Source organism: Poecilia mexicana, unplaced genomic scaffold (genome assembly GCF_051168715.1).
Source record: "Poecilia mexicana isolate PSO_F unplaced genomic scaffold, ASM5116871v1 scaffold_1, whole genome shotgun sequence".
Taxonomy (NCBI): Eukaryota; Metazoa; Chordata; class Actinopteri; order Cyprinodontiformes; family Poeciliidae; genus Poecilia; species Poecilia mexicana.
Window position 1 is genome coordinate 11,002,749 of NW_028263370.1, and position 15,817 is coordinate 11,018,565.

Here is a 15,817-nt window from a genome sequence, read left to right on the forward strand (position 1 = left end):
AGAGAGAGAGATAGGCGAGAGAGGTAGGGGTTGATTGACACAAACAGCCTTTTTCTCGGGCATCAGCTATCACGGGGTAGGTAAAAGCTCTCGGCCCGTTAGTTGGTGTTGCTCGGATGAGCGATGTCACATGTGGATGCGCACCGGTGCGGGCTGATCGCGCCCCTCGCCGATTCCCTCTCGCTGTTTAAAATAACTTTAAGCTCTCCGCGTCAAATTTACGCAACAGGGGGAAAAAAAAACAGAGACAAAAATCAATATCTTGCCCATCAGAAACGATAAAATCATATACAAAAAAGAATATATATATTTTTTTAATATAACAATTTGGGATATATCTGTGCACTGAAAAACAACAATAACTTTGGTAACTTAGATGCACAGATTAAAAAGATAAACATAAAAGTAGAGGTTGTTGCACACGGTTCAGAATCTATTAATTACTTTTTTATTCAATTTTCTTCCCCTGCATATAAATGAACATTTTTAAATTCTGAAAATGTAAAAAAAAATTTAAATTAATCAAAAAAGTTTAATTCTAATCATTTTAAATATACTTTTACTCAAATTATTTAGTTTCTCATATTTAGCTTTTACTTATTCTGCTTCATATTGACATATTAAACTTCACATAAACACAACAGACATTGATTCCCTTCAATAAAAAAAAGAAAAGAGATATAGGCCTACAATGCATCTGTACAATCAAGAGCTGATGTTAAAATTTTAAAGTTGACATTTCAGAAGAATGTTTCTGACTTTACATTTAAAGCAGCCAGACCTTTCTATGCAATCAAATTTAAAAATGTATGTTTGGGTTAAGAAAATAAACGTCAATTTTGCAATTTGTATTTTACATGGTTGTCATAGAATATTTGATTTGTATGCGAGAAAAGTTCATGGGTTTAAGAAAATGTGCCTGTTGCCATCAAATCATTGACAGGTAGATAATATAATGAACCCATTTTTGTATGGCGATTATTTATTGAACAAGTGGCATGTGTGTTTGGAAACTAATTAGATAGGATTCCAACAAGAAGATAAATTGATTTGTACCAGTTAATTTGTCAGTTAATTATCACCCTTTGCCTCAGCGTCTCCATCCACAGCATCATTCATCATGGCTTGGATGCCACTGCAGACAAACTCTAGCTTAAAGGATACCTATTATCCAAATTATTTCACGTTTTGCATGTTTTTGTACTTCCACTTGGGTCTCTTCTTTTCAACAGGACAAGCACTTAAAAACATCATCCACACATTTTCTGGCATTAAGTTAATGTTCTTTTTTTTAAGTCTGTAAAATAAGCCATTTCAAAAACCTATTAAGCCACAAGGAAGGCCCTGTCCCATTGCCTAGCAACCCCATTCGAGCCCAGCCCCTCTCCTATCAACCCACGGGGGTTCACATCAGTCTATTTATTCATTTCAGTAACTTTTCTTTCCCTCCAACTCTGTATGCGCTGTACAATGGCTGGTGGAGGACAAGTGTTTTGCCATTGACTTACCATTCAGAAACCACTGCTGCATCCTAGATGGTTGTGCAGGAGGCTCCGCTTCCTCCGTTTCTGACTCTGGGTCAAAGATATAGCTACAATTGTACAACTGTACATCTTTTTGCAGACATTTTTACATGTATAAAATGGCTGCATTTTATACATGCAGTGTAAGAAAATGAGTTGGGTGGTGTGGCCAGCTGTATCTTATTTGGATTTACATTGACAGACGTCTTAAAACAGCTCATTCTGAAAGGAGCTCAAAAGAGAGAATTGAGCAAAAATGATATCTGACAATAAATTTTACAGAAAAATATAATGAACATGTTTTGTATAACCCATAAACCCCTCACAAATGGTTCCATTTTGTTCCCCTATCAGCTCAAACTTAATTTAAATGCTTCAGGATTGATGTTGAAAGCTTTCAAAAATTGACTATCCTCAATAATTTATTAATACTAGGTTTTTGTGCTTCTTGTGATGTAATCAGTCAAAGTACACAAAAAGCAGAGATGGCAGCATTTTTCTCCGGTATGTTTTTAAAAGAGCTACAAGCGCAGATCAATCATTTGCAATAACTCCTGATTAATAAAAATACAGTCTTAAGGATGTATTCATCGGTGTGCCAGAACAAATTTGAAGGATTTTCCTTCATGACAGCAGACACCTCTGCCAACAGGCATCTTTCCCATTTCTGAAATGGAATTATTTAATGTGTCCTCCATTGCAAAAAGAACAATAAATAAATAAAAATAAAAACGGCTTTGTGATCAACATATAAAACATTTCAAAATAGTAGCCAACTTTTTTTTTCAGACAGCCATGGTTAAAGTGTGCTGTGTCATTAGCAATGACTGTCTCAGGGTTAAGACCCATTAGCACTTGGACTGCACCTAAACTAAATGAAAGTGGATACAAACTTAAATTGTTGCATTAATGGAGCCTTAAACATTTATTTCTACAAAGTTACTAAAGTCAATGATATCACAACCAATATAAATATTTCATCTTTCACGTTCTGTACTGGAGTCTACATGACGTTAGCATTGGCACTACTGCTATATTGGCTAAAGTTGGGAACAAACTTAACTTCGTACTTCAACGAAGAAACTATTATATGACAGATGATACATTTTACTAAATGAATAGTGATAATAAAACTCATACAAACTAACTAAAAGTGGAATTTAATTATTTCACTGCCACAGGAGCTTTTTAAACAGCCCGCCTTGTAACATGCCTCATCCTTCACTAAGCTGGTGTACATGTTCATAATGCAACCTACATCAATAGGGGTTGACTGAACAATCATATTCTGTTGAATTTTAATCTTAATGTTAAGATTGGATATGTTCCCAAAAACGTAATTCACACTATAAAATTCATCCACAAGGCTTATTGCATGTTACATTTTCAAACTTGCATGCTTAACAATTTTAATGGCCAGCATTCAATACTCTCCTATGTTCCCTTTTATGGTCTCTGGTTTTTTTTGGCATATCAGGCCTTTCTTTTGAGTGCCGATCAAGGAGCTACTGCTTGTCACTCACAGTGTTTTAACTTGATTAGGTGTTCTCCTTTTACTCCCTGCCAGTTCATCAATCTCTCCAACCCATTTGCTTTGACACACTCTTACTCACACAAACCTCAGTAGAGCTAGCGCAGCCCTCATTCACATTATAATGGCTTTACAATGGGGCTTATTTAGTGTGTGTGCGCGTGTGTGTTTGTGTGTGTGTGTGTGAGTGAGTGAACACCAGTCAGTATGTGAAAAACAAAATGCATAGACTCCAAGGGAGACTCACCATTGTAGTCTTATATACTGAAGTACTCACTAATAATGAGGCAGACTGATTTGTAATTGAGGTCCATGCAAAAGCAAGCAAATTCTGTCACCGTGAAGAGAGGTAAAAGATGAATCTGGAATCCTAAATTTTGCTGAAAAGTATATCTGACAGAAATATTTTCCAGGTATGAATATGAATAAGAAAAATAGAGCAAGGAAAAATATTTCCTGTAACATTTACAGTAAACTGGAAACTGAGAAGTACCAACAGCGCTTCACTTTTTCAACCTTTTGTTGAAAAGAGATTATTTGAACTGAGTTCAAATAATCTCTTTCCTCAAAATTTTACACACAATTAACCCATTATGATGAGGAGGAAAGATGGTGTTTGAGTGCTCCTGGAAAACAGTCCCTTAACATTTAGGAAAAGTGCACCGCATCTTTTAATTCCATCCGTCCACCTGACCTTGAAGTATATGTGGTCAATTTGTGGTGAAATTTGTATTTACATGTTAAAAACAACGTAAGAGTAATTCAAAGCTCTTGAAATTTGAATCTGGAAAAAAAATCTAAACTTTTGAGATCTGTTTTAAGAACCCTGAGAGTTGATCTACAAAAGGCATAAGACATCATAGTTTGTGAACAAAATTTCTGACCAGACAGGAGTCCTCTAGCTGTGCTTTCTGGGACTGGCTTCTCTTCTTTCAAATTACTTTGAGATTGTTGCGCTGTGAGGCATGCTCTTGTTTTTTAAGATCTATCCAGAGGTTTTTTTTTATATATATACATTACATTCTGGTTGGTAGGCTGTGATAGCCCTCAGCTTGTGTGTCCCCAGGTGATCCATTGTGGTTTTGAGCTGCTTTTATAGTGAAGGGATTTTGCTACTGAAGCCATTCTCTTTTTCATCAGATTTTTACAGACGTTGTGCCATTGACTGCTATACACGACCAAACCATCATCAATCATTTTATCCAGCAGCTTTTCTTCCCTTCCAAATACCTCTGTGTTTATCAAAGGCAAAAGTTACAGTGTTCATCAATGCACAGGGTTGTTTTAAATTAGGTGCTCCGTTTGAAGATTTATGACAAAATTTGATTGCAAAACTGAAGATAAAATTAATGACTTTTATAAAGACTTTATGACAGAACTTTGAACCAATCCCCTTCAGTAAACCAAATCTTTGAAGATTTTGTTATGCTGCTTCTTCACAGGGAAAATCATAATTACAAATATGTTTGGTTAATACAGCAAGCAAAATAACTTGCAGTGATCACCCAATAATTTTTAAAATATTGCATCTTAGATTTTTTATTTTTTTATTTTTTTAGAAAAACATTGACTTTATTGTGTGTAACCAGTTTCATTTGAAGCATAAATAAAAAGCTCTCCATATTAAGGGAATGTCTGGGCTAAACATACCACACAGTGACAGATATTGATTTTTGTTCTTTTGAAAAGAAGAAAGAGGGGACTGAGTTTGCAACGATGTCACATTCTCTTGCAATTCAAATACAAGCAGGGACTTGCTCATAGTCATTCTCAAAGCAGGTATTTTTCATTTATACAGTGAACTGGGGTAATTGTTTCCTTGAAACACTTTTTGATTAGTCTGTTCCGGCTTCGTGTGCAACAACAATTACAATTTTCAGAATGAAAGAGATGCCGAGAGGTTTGGTAAGTCATGGTACTTTATGCTGATTAACCTTTAAAGGCACGTTGAGGCAGAAGGTATTACGCTCTCTGCCACCATTCTGTGGTCACTTTAAACAGACAGCAAATCCTAAGCATCAGCCTGTACTCTCTAGGCATTTTTTCTCCATTTTTCATCAAATTTACTGCTGGCAGCACAGCAGCTTTCTGTGGGACTTAGAGGAGTTCGATGAGGTAAACAGGCAGGCGTGCTTGTGAAACTTCAGCAACTGGACTCACCTTTGCCCTCAATCAACCTGGTTTAATGTCCACTGTCTGGATAACAAAATGGCCAAACTGCCGCTTCCAAAATAAAAGAACTCAAACTGCAGATCATCCACAAAAAGAGCACAGATTCTTCTGCAACACACAATTATGTCTGCAGAAAGGATCATCAGGGAAGATCCTTCCTCTCTCCAGGACCTGTAGGGTGAAATTTCTTGTTTGTGTGAACAAATCTTGCAAATAAAGCCGATTCTGATTATGGAGGTTAGAAGTTTTTTCAGAGCTCATTTTATTCCTAATGTGCTCGAATTTTGCTGGAGAGCTGAATATCAACTCATTCCCCACTTTTAAGATCATTGTTAAAACAAAAAAACGGAAAAAGAATAAAGCAACATATATTTTTTGTGTTCATTTACGTATGCACTACTTTGTGTACATATGTAGCAAAGTAGTTGATACGCAAAAGTAGCAAATACTTTGTTAAAGTAATAAAACACATCAAAGTTTATCTGGAACAAGTTTAAGGAGCATGAGAATGACTTTGTGCAAATAAGATACATAAAATAGTAAAATAATATTCATCTAATTTGGAAATCAATTTGTTGCCTTAGTTAACAAATGAAGCAGGTGTCAAAATGTTTGCATATATGATGAATAAGAAATGATGAGAACAAAAACTTGAAGAGGTTTTGTTTTTTGTTTTTTTGGCATCATATCCCTTTATAGTTGTCCTTTCCTTAGTTTGTGATATTTGCACATTTTCTCAGATTGTACTACCACTTGGAAGGCTACAATTTGTGTCTCGCACTTAGTGGAATGACTAAGCAGCCGTGTTGCGAAACAAAGCTTGAATGAAATATAACAGCCAAAATATCATGCCCTACAGAATGGAATCCAGAGATAATGAAGGTTTGGATTGGAGCGCAATTGTGTTTGTATGTAAATTAGTGTCAGTGGGTGAAGTGTAATTAGAGAGGCTGTTCACCCATTTCTTCCGCATGACAAGAGAAGAGCCACTCCAGCATTGGTCCTGGCTGCAGCAAACAATAAGCCAGATATGAATTACCAGACATCAGCACGCAGGGTTCAGTGTAAGCTATACATTCCCATGCATGTTTGTGTTGACGCTCTGCGTAATTACAGCGACCTTCTCAGCCGCAGACCGCGCGGCAAGAACTGCTGAGAGAGCAGAGAAAGCATGAAAGCACATGTGTCATCTCTTACTCACAACGGTGCACACGAGGATGCAGTCACTCACAGAGACGCATGTGAGAACAGACACAACAAAGCGCTATGTGGAAAGTGTCAAGAGCTGCCATGTTCAACTAGCTCTCTGACTGCTAAACAGAGAGGAGCACGGAGATAAATGAGAGCGAGCGTGAGGGAGAGCGCTTGTTGTCTTCATCAGAGGCTTTTGTTAAGTGAGAGATAAGAGAGGAGGCGCGACTGATTCCCCGATCGTCTCTTTGCCCCGCTGAGAGCTAAATGGTGGCTCTGTAGAGCGCCGGGTCCCTCTGTGAGGCCTAAAGAGACTGGATGGATCTGGAGTGTAAAAACTGGGAGAGATTACCATCGCCTAGCATCATGTGATGGCAGAAGTCATGGTGGCAGGTATTCAGCTAGCGTCCATCCCAAGGCACCCTAATTAAAATCAAGACAAAAAAAAAAAAAACTGGGCAGATTGTTGATCTTAAATGCCTTTTTGGCAGAGATTGTGATACTTTAACTTACTTGATTACAGAGCAGCAGAAGTGCCAAGTAGAAAAACTAAAAGGAGATATCAAGGAGGTTTCATTCCTCAGTTTAGCAAAGTGTGTGCACAGTTTGGCTTTTTGTTTCTTCGGTTTAGGAAACTGAGTGCGAAGATTAGCCAAAATTAGATATTTTTTTTATTTTTATTTTTGTTTCTTTTTACGAACATACAGCATATGCTACATGCTCAGAACTCAGCATAAATATTCTCCAATAAGATAAAAACATACATATTATTAATTTAACTGTTCAACATTTCGCACCAACCCATTTGTCTGATTAGTGAAAAATGGCTCATATTTTAACACTTCCAATTTCATACTTTTCCGGTTTTGGTTGATCTTGACTTTTTGCCTTCTGAACAAAGGACATTTCTCCCATGTGTGCATCAAGTCACACCCATTTTGAGAGCTGAAAAAAATGTACATTCTAGCAGTAATTTTAAGGTATGGTTTGATCAGGGCCCATGATTTATAATACTTTACAGGAAACACACTCAATGGAAATATAATTAGAATATGCACAGTAAAAAATGCTGGGTTATTTTCATAACCCAATTTCTGGGTTGAAGCTGTTGGGTCATAGGTTGGGTTAGTTTGACCAAATATTGGGTCAAAATTCATAACTCATGAGTTGGGTCAGAAATTTATCGGAAGTCTACATCGTGCACACTTCTGTTGGGCCAGGAGTTGGGTGGGTAGATTTACCCAAACGGTTGGGTTAAAGATGAAACTTGGAAGAAGCCACGCCCCTCTTCACAAGCCTCCATTTTCAACATGACTGTGAACGTTGCATATCGGACTTCTCCTCTACTTTGAAATAAGACATGGTAAGTAAAAAGAAGATAAAGTTTCAACGTTAATAGAATTTTATACATAAATTGAATTTATTTCAAACATGTTTGATATTTATTTTTATGGTTATTTGAAATGTTTATTATGGCAGGTTGCTCTGACAAAGAGCTTCGGTGTTGCTACAACACGGATGTTGGGGAAAAATAGATGAAGGGGAAGGGCACAATTTGTCAAGTAAATTAAATTCAGTTTTTAATATAACCTCAATCATATTTGTTCGTAACTTAACATAGTCAAATTTTTAAAAATCGATTTAGTTTTAAAAGAAAAGGTAGTTGACGGTTTGTCCCCTGATTTTTGCAATATGCGCGCGCATCCTCAGCGGGCTGAGGCTACGTGTTCGAACACCAGCAGTAATGGCGGAGGAGAGCGAGCAGAGCTTTAATAATGTGGGTATATTATGCTTGTTGAAAATAAAATAACTTTTGCAAAGTTATTAGGCGATAAATTAGTTGTGTAAACCTGAATTATGCGCTCGGTTTATTAACATATAGTTTAATTACAAACATGCTCGGACGTGTTCGGACTTATCGCTCCCCTCCAGCCGCCGGCTCGTCTCGCCCGCTCCGTCAGTTGACCGGGCGGAGCGGCTCGTTAAGCTTAGAGAGAACGACCGTCTCCCGGCACATTGCTTTCAAACTCCCGCTGGTTTTCGGCAACGAATTAAAAGCAAAACTAATACAATATCTAATGTTAATGTTTGCTCATTTTATTATTATTGTTACTATTAATTACAAATACATTTATTTAAAGTTGGTGCTGAAAGTTATTCAGCACTAAGTTTGTGTTAAGTTTTACTTCTAAATTAAATTATATGTGTCATTTTATTTTATTAAGTGCTATATTTATTTTTAGGAACATAAAATTACTCTGAACATTTGAAATTGCTGGCTAATTACAAGTTATTTGCAGCTATAAGATTTCAGTCATTCTTAAAGTTTGATTTGTGATTTTGTCTTTTCTGATAGATTTTGTAATTTTACATCCAGGATCTTCAGGAGAATTAAGCGAAACCCAAACTCCTCGTTCTCAAGGAAGACCTTCTGCATGACCAAGAACATGAGTCTGCTCCCTCAAGGTATTGAAGCTCAGAAGAAATGTTCTCTAAAATGTTTTCATGCTTTCTAGTTACTGCAACATTTTAACACTAACTTATGTTTGATACAGAAGGTGATGTAGTCCTGCAGCTGCTGCCAGTACCCCTTCCTGCTCCACCTTACTAATTTGGGAGAAGTTTCAGATCCATCAACCTGGAAATTCAGATGTTTTCATTGATATCCAGCCTGTAAGTCAACCTTCATCTCTGAATAATGCTCAGATCGTTTAAATAAGTGCATCACATTCAATAGTGAGGTTTTGTGTTAAACTAGAATCAGTCAGAAATTAGTTTTTGAGAATGTATCCCTTTACCTTTAAATTCACTAAAGGCCTGTTTTTGTGCTTCTCTCTCTTGTTCTCAACGAAGATCTTTTGTATGGCCAAGAAGAGAAAGGAGCGGCCGTCTTCTCAACAACATGAATTTTCTCCCTTAAGGTATTGAAGCTGAAGATATGTTTATAAACTGTTAACATTTAACATTTTAACACAAGCTTATGTTTGCCATGCAGACAAGATGATGTAGCCCTGCAGCTGCTGCCAGTGCTCCTCCCTACTTACACATTTGGGAGAAGAGTTTCAGATCCATCAACCTGGAAGTTCAGAAGGTTTCATTGATATCCAGCCTGTAAGTCAACATTCATCTCTGAATTATGCTCAAATTGTTTGCTGTTTATATAAGTTCATCACTAATGGCCTGTTATTTTCTGTCTTCTCTCTCCATCAGGTTGGGACAAACCTGGTGGTGCATCTACAAAATGTGACAACATGGAACCCATATGTCCTCATGCAGGGAGACTGGCAAAATGCTAAAGTGTCGTTAAAAATGCTCCTTGTTTAATGGCTGAAAGGTTTACTTGTAGTTTGCTTTAAAACAGACTTTTTTTCATTAAATGTTTTCTAATGTGGAGTAACAGATACTTCTGGAGTTGTAGCCAAATGAATTGAAGTGATTTAACTACTTATGTTTTGTAACTTTTGTAAATGAAATTGCTGGCTCTATATATGTATCATGTGGAAATAAAAGAAGCTTTAAATTCATATGCCTTTTAATCCTTTTTTTATATAGTGAAATTTAAAATAATTTTTTTTTTAACCCAACTATAGTGGTATAATAACCCTTGTGTTGGGTTATGAATTTCAACCCAATTTTGGGTCAATTTAACCAATTTAAACAAGTCAATTTAACCCAACGTTTGGTTAGTTGCCATGACCCAATGTGCTGGGTCAAACCCTCAACCCAACCCAGTTGGGTTAAAACAACCCAGCGTTGGGTCGGTCCATATTTGACCCAGCGCTGGGTTACGTATTGGGTTATTTTTAACCCAGCAGTTTTTACTGTGTGATGAGAAGTTCAATAAATATCATAATACAATTATGATTTCATTTGTCCCTAATTAATCAAAATGAAACTATATTAGTAATGATGGATGCAGTTTGTGAGACGAGGTGATATACGGTTGCTGAAATTATAATTTAAAGAATCAGTGATCAGGGGATGGTTAAATGGTGGTGCTCTTGGTAGCACTGTTGCCTTTTAGCAATAAGGTCATGGGTTCAAATCCCAGAGAATGATTTTTTTAATATTATTCTCATACTGCTACAAATAATTGGCATGCTGTCTGTCCATCTCTTCCAGTTTCTTTTAGCTGGCAGATACCAAATGCTACCACACTAACTATTGTATTGTTTTAGTTTACACAGTAAAAACTGCTGGGTTAAAAATAACCCAATACGTAACCCAGCGCTGGGTCAAATATGGACCGACCCAACGCTGGGTTGTTTTAACCCAACTGGGTTGGGTTGAGGGTTTGACCCAGCACATTGGGTCATGGCAACTAACCAAACATTGGGTTAAATTGACTTGTTTAAATTGGTTAAACTGACCCAAAATTGGGTTGAAATTCATAACCCAACACAAGGGTTATTATACCACCATAGTTGGGTTAAAAAAAATTATTTTAAATTTCACTATATAAAAACAGGATTAAAAGACATATGAATTTAAAGCTTCTTTTATTTCCACATGATACATATATAGAGCCAGCAATTTCATTTACAAAAGTTACAAAACATAAGTAGTTAAATCACTTCAATTCATTTGGCTACAACTCCAAGAAGTATCTGTTACTCCATATTAGAAAACATTTAATGAAAAAAAGTCTGTTTTAAAGCAAACTACAAGTAAACCTTTCAGCCATTAAACAAGGAGCATTTTTAACGACACTTTAGCATTTTGCCTGTCTCCCTGCATGAGGACATACAGGTTGTCACATTTTGTAGATGCACCACCAGGTTTGTCCCAACCTGATGGAGAGAGAAGACAGAAAAAACAGGCCATTAGTGATGAACTTATATAAACAGCAAACAATTTGAGCATGATTCAGAGATGAATGTTGACTTACAGGCTGGATATCAATGAAACCCTCTGAACTTCCAGGTTGATGGATCTGAAACTCTTCTCCCAAATGTGTAAGTAGGGAGGAGCACTGGCAGCAGCTGCAGGGCTACATCATCTTGTCTGCATGGCAAACATAAGCTTGTGTTAAAATGTTAAATGTTAACAGTTTATAAACATATCTTGAGCTTCAATACCTTAAGGGAGAAAATTCATGTTGTTGAGAAGACGGCCGCTCCTTTCTCTTCTTGGCCATACAAAAGATCTTCGTTGAGAACAAGAGAGAGAAGCACAAAAACAGGCCTTTAGTGAATTTAAAGGTAAAGAGATACATTCTCAAAAACTAATTTCTGACTGATTCTAGTTTAACACAAAACCTCACTATTGAATGTGATGCACTTAAACAATCTGAGCATTATTCAGAGATGAAGGTTGACTTACAGGCTGGATATCAATGAAAACATCTGAATTTCCAGGTTGATGGATCTGAAACTTCTCCCAAATTAGTAAGGTGGAGCAGGAAGGGGTACTGGCAGCAGCTGCAGGACTACATCATCTTCTGTATCAAACATAAGTTAGTGTTAAAATGTTACAGTAACTAAAAAGCATGACAACATTTTAGAGAACATTTCTTCTGAGCTTCAATACCTTGAGGGAGCAGACTCATGTTCTTGGTCATGCAGAAGGTCTTCGTTGAGAACGAGGAGTTTGGGTTTCGCTTAATTCTCCTGAAGATCCTGGATGTAAAATTACAAAATCTATCAGAAAAGACAAAATCACAAATCAAACTTTAATGACTGAATTAAATCTTATAGCTGTCTCAACTGCAAATAACTTGTAATTAGCCAGCAATTTCAAATGTTCAGAGTAATTTTATGTTCCTAAAAATAAATATAGCACTTAATAAAATAAAATGACATATAATTTAATTTAGAAGTAAAACTTAACACAAACTTAGTGCTGAATAACTTTCAGCACCAACTTTAAATAAATGTATTTGTAATTAATACCGTAGTAACAATAATAATAAAATGAGCAAACATTAACATTAGATATTGTCTTAGTTTTGCTTTTAATTCGTTGCCTAAAACCAGCGGGAGTTTGAAAGCAATGTGCCGGGAGACGGTCGTTCTCTTTCGGCTTAACGAGCCGCTCCGCCCGGTCAACTGACAGAGGGCGAGACGAGCCGGCGGTTGCAGGGGAGCGATAAGTGCGAACACGTCCGAGCATGTTTGTAATTAAGCTATATGTTAATAAACCGAGCGCATAATTCAGGTTTACACAACTAATTTATCGCCTAATAACTTTGCAAAAGTTATTTTATTTTCAAAAAGCATAATATACCCACATTATTAAAGCTCTGCTCGCTCTCCTCCGCCATTACTGCTGGTGTTCGAACACGTAGCCTCAGCCCGCTAAGGATGCGCGCGCATATTGCAAAAATCAGGGGACAAACCGTCAACTACCTTTTCTTTTAAAACTAAATCGATTTTTAAAAATTTGACTATGTTAAGTTACGAACAAATATGATTGAGGTTATATTAAAAACTGAATTTAATTTACTTGACAAATTGTGCCCTTCCCCTTCATCTATTTTTTCCCCAACATCCGTGTTGTAGCAACACCGAAGCTCTTTGTCAGAGGAACCTACCGTAATAAACATTTTAAATAACCATAAAAATAAATATCAAACATGTTTGAAATAAATTCAATTTATGTATAAAATTCTATAAACGTTGAAACTTTATCTTCTTTTTACTTACCATGTCTTAATTCAAAGTAGAGAAGTCCGTTATGCAATGTTCACAGTCATGTTGAAAATGGAGGCTTGTGAAGAGGGGCGTGGCTTCTTCCAAGTTTCATCTTTAACCCAACCGTTTGGGTAAATCTACCCACCCAACTCCTGGCCCAACAGAAGTGTGCAAGATGTAGACTTCCGATAAATTTCTGACCCAACTCATGAGTTATGAATTTTGACCCAATATTTGGTCAAACTAACCCAACCTATGACCCAACAGCTTCAACCCAGAAATTGGGTTATGAAAATAACCCAGCATTTTTTACTGTGTAGCTTTATATCATGCTTTAATGTTATTCCCTCGTCAAAAGAACGTACGTGGAGTGTTACTTTGATTCTTTTATGCATGTTTGAGAAACCCTACAATCTCCAGTGGAATCCATTCGGGGGGGAGGATGACTATCCATAAAGTTCCTCTTCGGAGCTGCAGTCCCCAGTTGAGTCGAGTTGAGAGTTTGCAGACTCATAACCATTGCTTTATAGTTGTTGTTGTTGTTGTGTGGACTTCTGATGCATATATTTAGATCTGTCTGTATTTTAAGCTGCACTGAAAATGCAGCTTAAAATACAGACCTGCTACACAAAGCAGTTTGCTTAACTGTGTTGCAGATTTGTGGGTATGACTTCTTAAAAAAAAAAAAAAAAAAAAAAAGGATGGATTTTATCAACATCCAGTTTTATTTTTCCCTTTGGCACAAGCTAAGTCCCATACTTGCCTGTCCGCACTAATTGCCCTAGTGCAATTGTTCAATGAGATGCATCAGCTCTCTGCCTGCTTCCATAGAAAAGTTATATTTCACTCTATGTCAACATGCGCCTGCAGCTTGGATGTTTTGCCTGCTAAATGTACTGGATATTTTTGTTTGTGTGTGTTTGTTTCCATAAGAGAGAAAGAAATAAACCAATCTCATGACTCCTGACCTCTTTCCGAGTCTGAAAATGTTGATAGATGTTCTCCTCAGAACTCACAGGCTAAGTGAGTAAGTAGCCATCACCACACACCTCTCACTCCACACTCCCCCGGCAAATTATAGGGAGATATTTTTTGACCAATCATTATTGTACCTTTATGTTGATAAGCCGTAGAAACGTACATGCACTGCAGCACACACGCATGCAGAAACAAAGGAGAAAAGTATGCCGTTCTCCATTTTTGGATCCGGCATATAGATAAACCCAACCAGGATCTTTCTATTACTGGATTGCTGCCAGTGGCAAGATTTCCATAGCAACATACAGAGGCAAACTATGCTCTGTTTAAAAATAAAATCACATGTGTTATGTTTTTTTTTTCCCATACCTTCACATTACATGTTTATCCTGATGAGATAATTATGAATATAAGCTTTATGTGAACTTAATTTTATATCTATTTATAGGCATGGTAAAATCTGCTGGCACCTCTGTCATATGCAAAAAGTATAATCTCACACTGATAAACGTAGAAAAATTGAGTATTTAAGTTGAGTGCATTTAGTTGGGAGATGGAGAAACTCGATGTTCAGAAATAACATTTTGAGAAATTGTGAGTATTAGTGGGCCCTGTTGTCAACCATTAGGACAACCACTTTTTGCAATTTGGAAAGCACTGAATCTTTTGTATCTTTTCGCCATTTCTCTCTCTACATTGCTTGCAGACTCTCCTCTCTTTAGATCACCACACAGGCTGTCTATTGGATTTAGGTCTCAGGGCTGATGTGGCTGTGAAAGGTTTATTTTGTGTCTGAGTTTTCCCTGTATTGGTTTGGATATATATTTTGGACCGCAGATCTGCTAAAACATGCAATGACGATCAATACTCAGATACTGGTAGAGTCAATCAACTTTTAAATTAAAATGATCTTGATATTAAAAAAGAAAAAAAAGAAAAAAAGAAAAAAAGTTGAGGTTCCATGTACTCAAACGAGGCTCCAATGGCCTATGGAAGAGAAACCAACCCATATTATCATAGATAATCCACCATTTATTTAATTTTTTTTGCCTTCCACAGTTTCCTGTTTGGATGATGACAAGATAAATGTACAGTCAAACTCAACAAGTCAGAATGTGTTTTGACGAGGCTTGTTTGCTCAATTAGAGATACATTTTAAAAATAACCATTAAGCAGGTGTCAAGCATGCTTTTCATTAAGCTAATCTTACTCCCTTAACTACAATAACTTCAGTGAGAAGCTTCTTGTAATCATCTACCAATCTGTATCACCAATCGGATAGTTTGTTCCACTTTCCACATTCAGCTGTGAAAAGTTTGAAAGGCTTCTTGTATGCATTGTAAGTCACCCCACAACATCTTAACGAGATCAAGATCTGGGCTTCTGACGGTATTACTTCATAAGTCCTGGTCTTTCTTTACATTCTATATGTCAAACCTTAGTCTTAGTTTCCTCCTTATTCACATCCCTTGGAAGTTAAACCTTTGCAGTCTTTTTCTGATTCTGGAAAATTACACTTTCATATCAAAAGTTTGCACTTTCATGTCAAAAGTAACAGGAGCCAACTAGGACCAGTGATGACATCTTAGGGCCTGTGTGGACTTTTATCAACATCTTGTGGGCTGCTCTCAAGAGTTAAATTTGCTTTACAGCCAGACCTGAGCATGTTGGCAGTTACTCTGAGTGTCCTCCACTTGTTGACTATTTTTCATGGAGTAGAGTGATTTCAAATTTTTTGAGACCTCTTTGAATCCCCTACCAGACTCATAAGTTGCTACCATCTTCCTTCT

The 15,817-nt window shown here is 36.8% G+C and overlaps 2 long non-coding RNA genes across 6 annotated transcripts; one reads left to right on the forward strand and one right to left on the reverse strand.

The window, feature by feature from the left end:
- Positions 1 to 7,543: 7,543 nt before the first annotated feature.
- Positions 7,544 to 9,941, forward strand: LOC148161094 (uncharacterized). Of its 4 annotated transcripts, none has more exons than XR_015762528.1 (6): positions 7,544 to 8,194; positions 8,774 to 8,883; positions 8,973 to 9,090; positions 9,271 to 9,338; positions 9,413 to 9,528; positions 9,628 to 9,941. It is a non-coding gene; the product is annotated as an uncharacterized LOC148161094 (long non-coding RNA). The 4 variants fall into 4 exon arrangements; XR_015762530.1 differs by having other exon boundaries at positions 7,545 to 8,194; positions 8,795 to 8,883; XR_015762524.1 differs by having other exon boundaries at positions 7,545 to 7,780.
- Positions 9,942 to 10,899: 958 nt separating this feature from the next.
- On the reverse strand, positions 10,900 to 12,900 carry LOC148161095 (uncharacterized). Of its 2 annotated transcripts, none has more exons than XR_015762532.1 (6): positions 12,647 to 12,900; positions 11,947 to 12,035; positions 11,740 to 11,857; positions 11,496 to 11,563; positions 11,306 to 11,421; positions 10,900 to 11,207 (listed from the first exon to the last, which is right to left on the reverse strand). It is a non-coding gene; the product is annotated as an uncharacterized LOC148161095 (long non-coding RNA). The 2 variants fall into 2 exon arrangements; XR_015762531.1 differs by having other exon boundaries at positions 11,947 to 12,056.
- Positions 12,901 to 15,817: the final 2,917 nt, after the last annotated feature.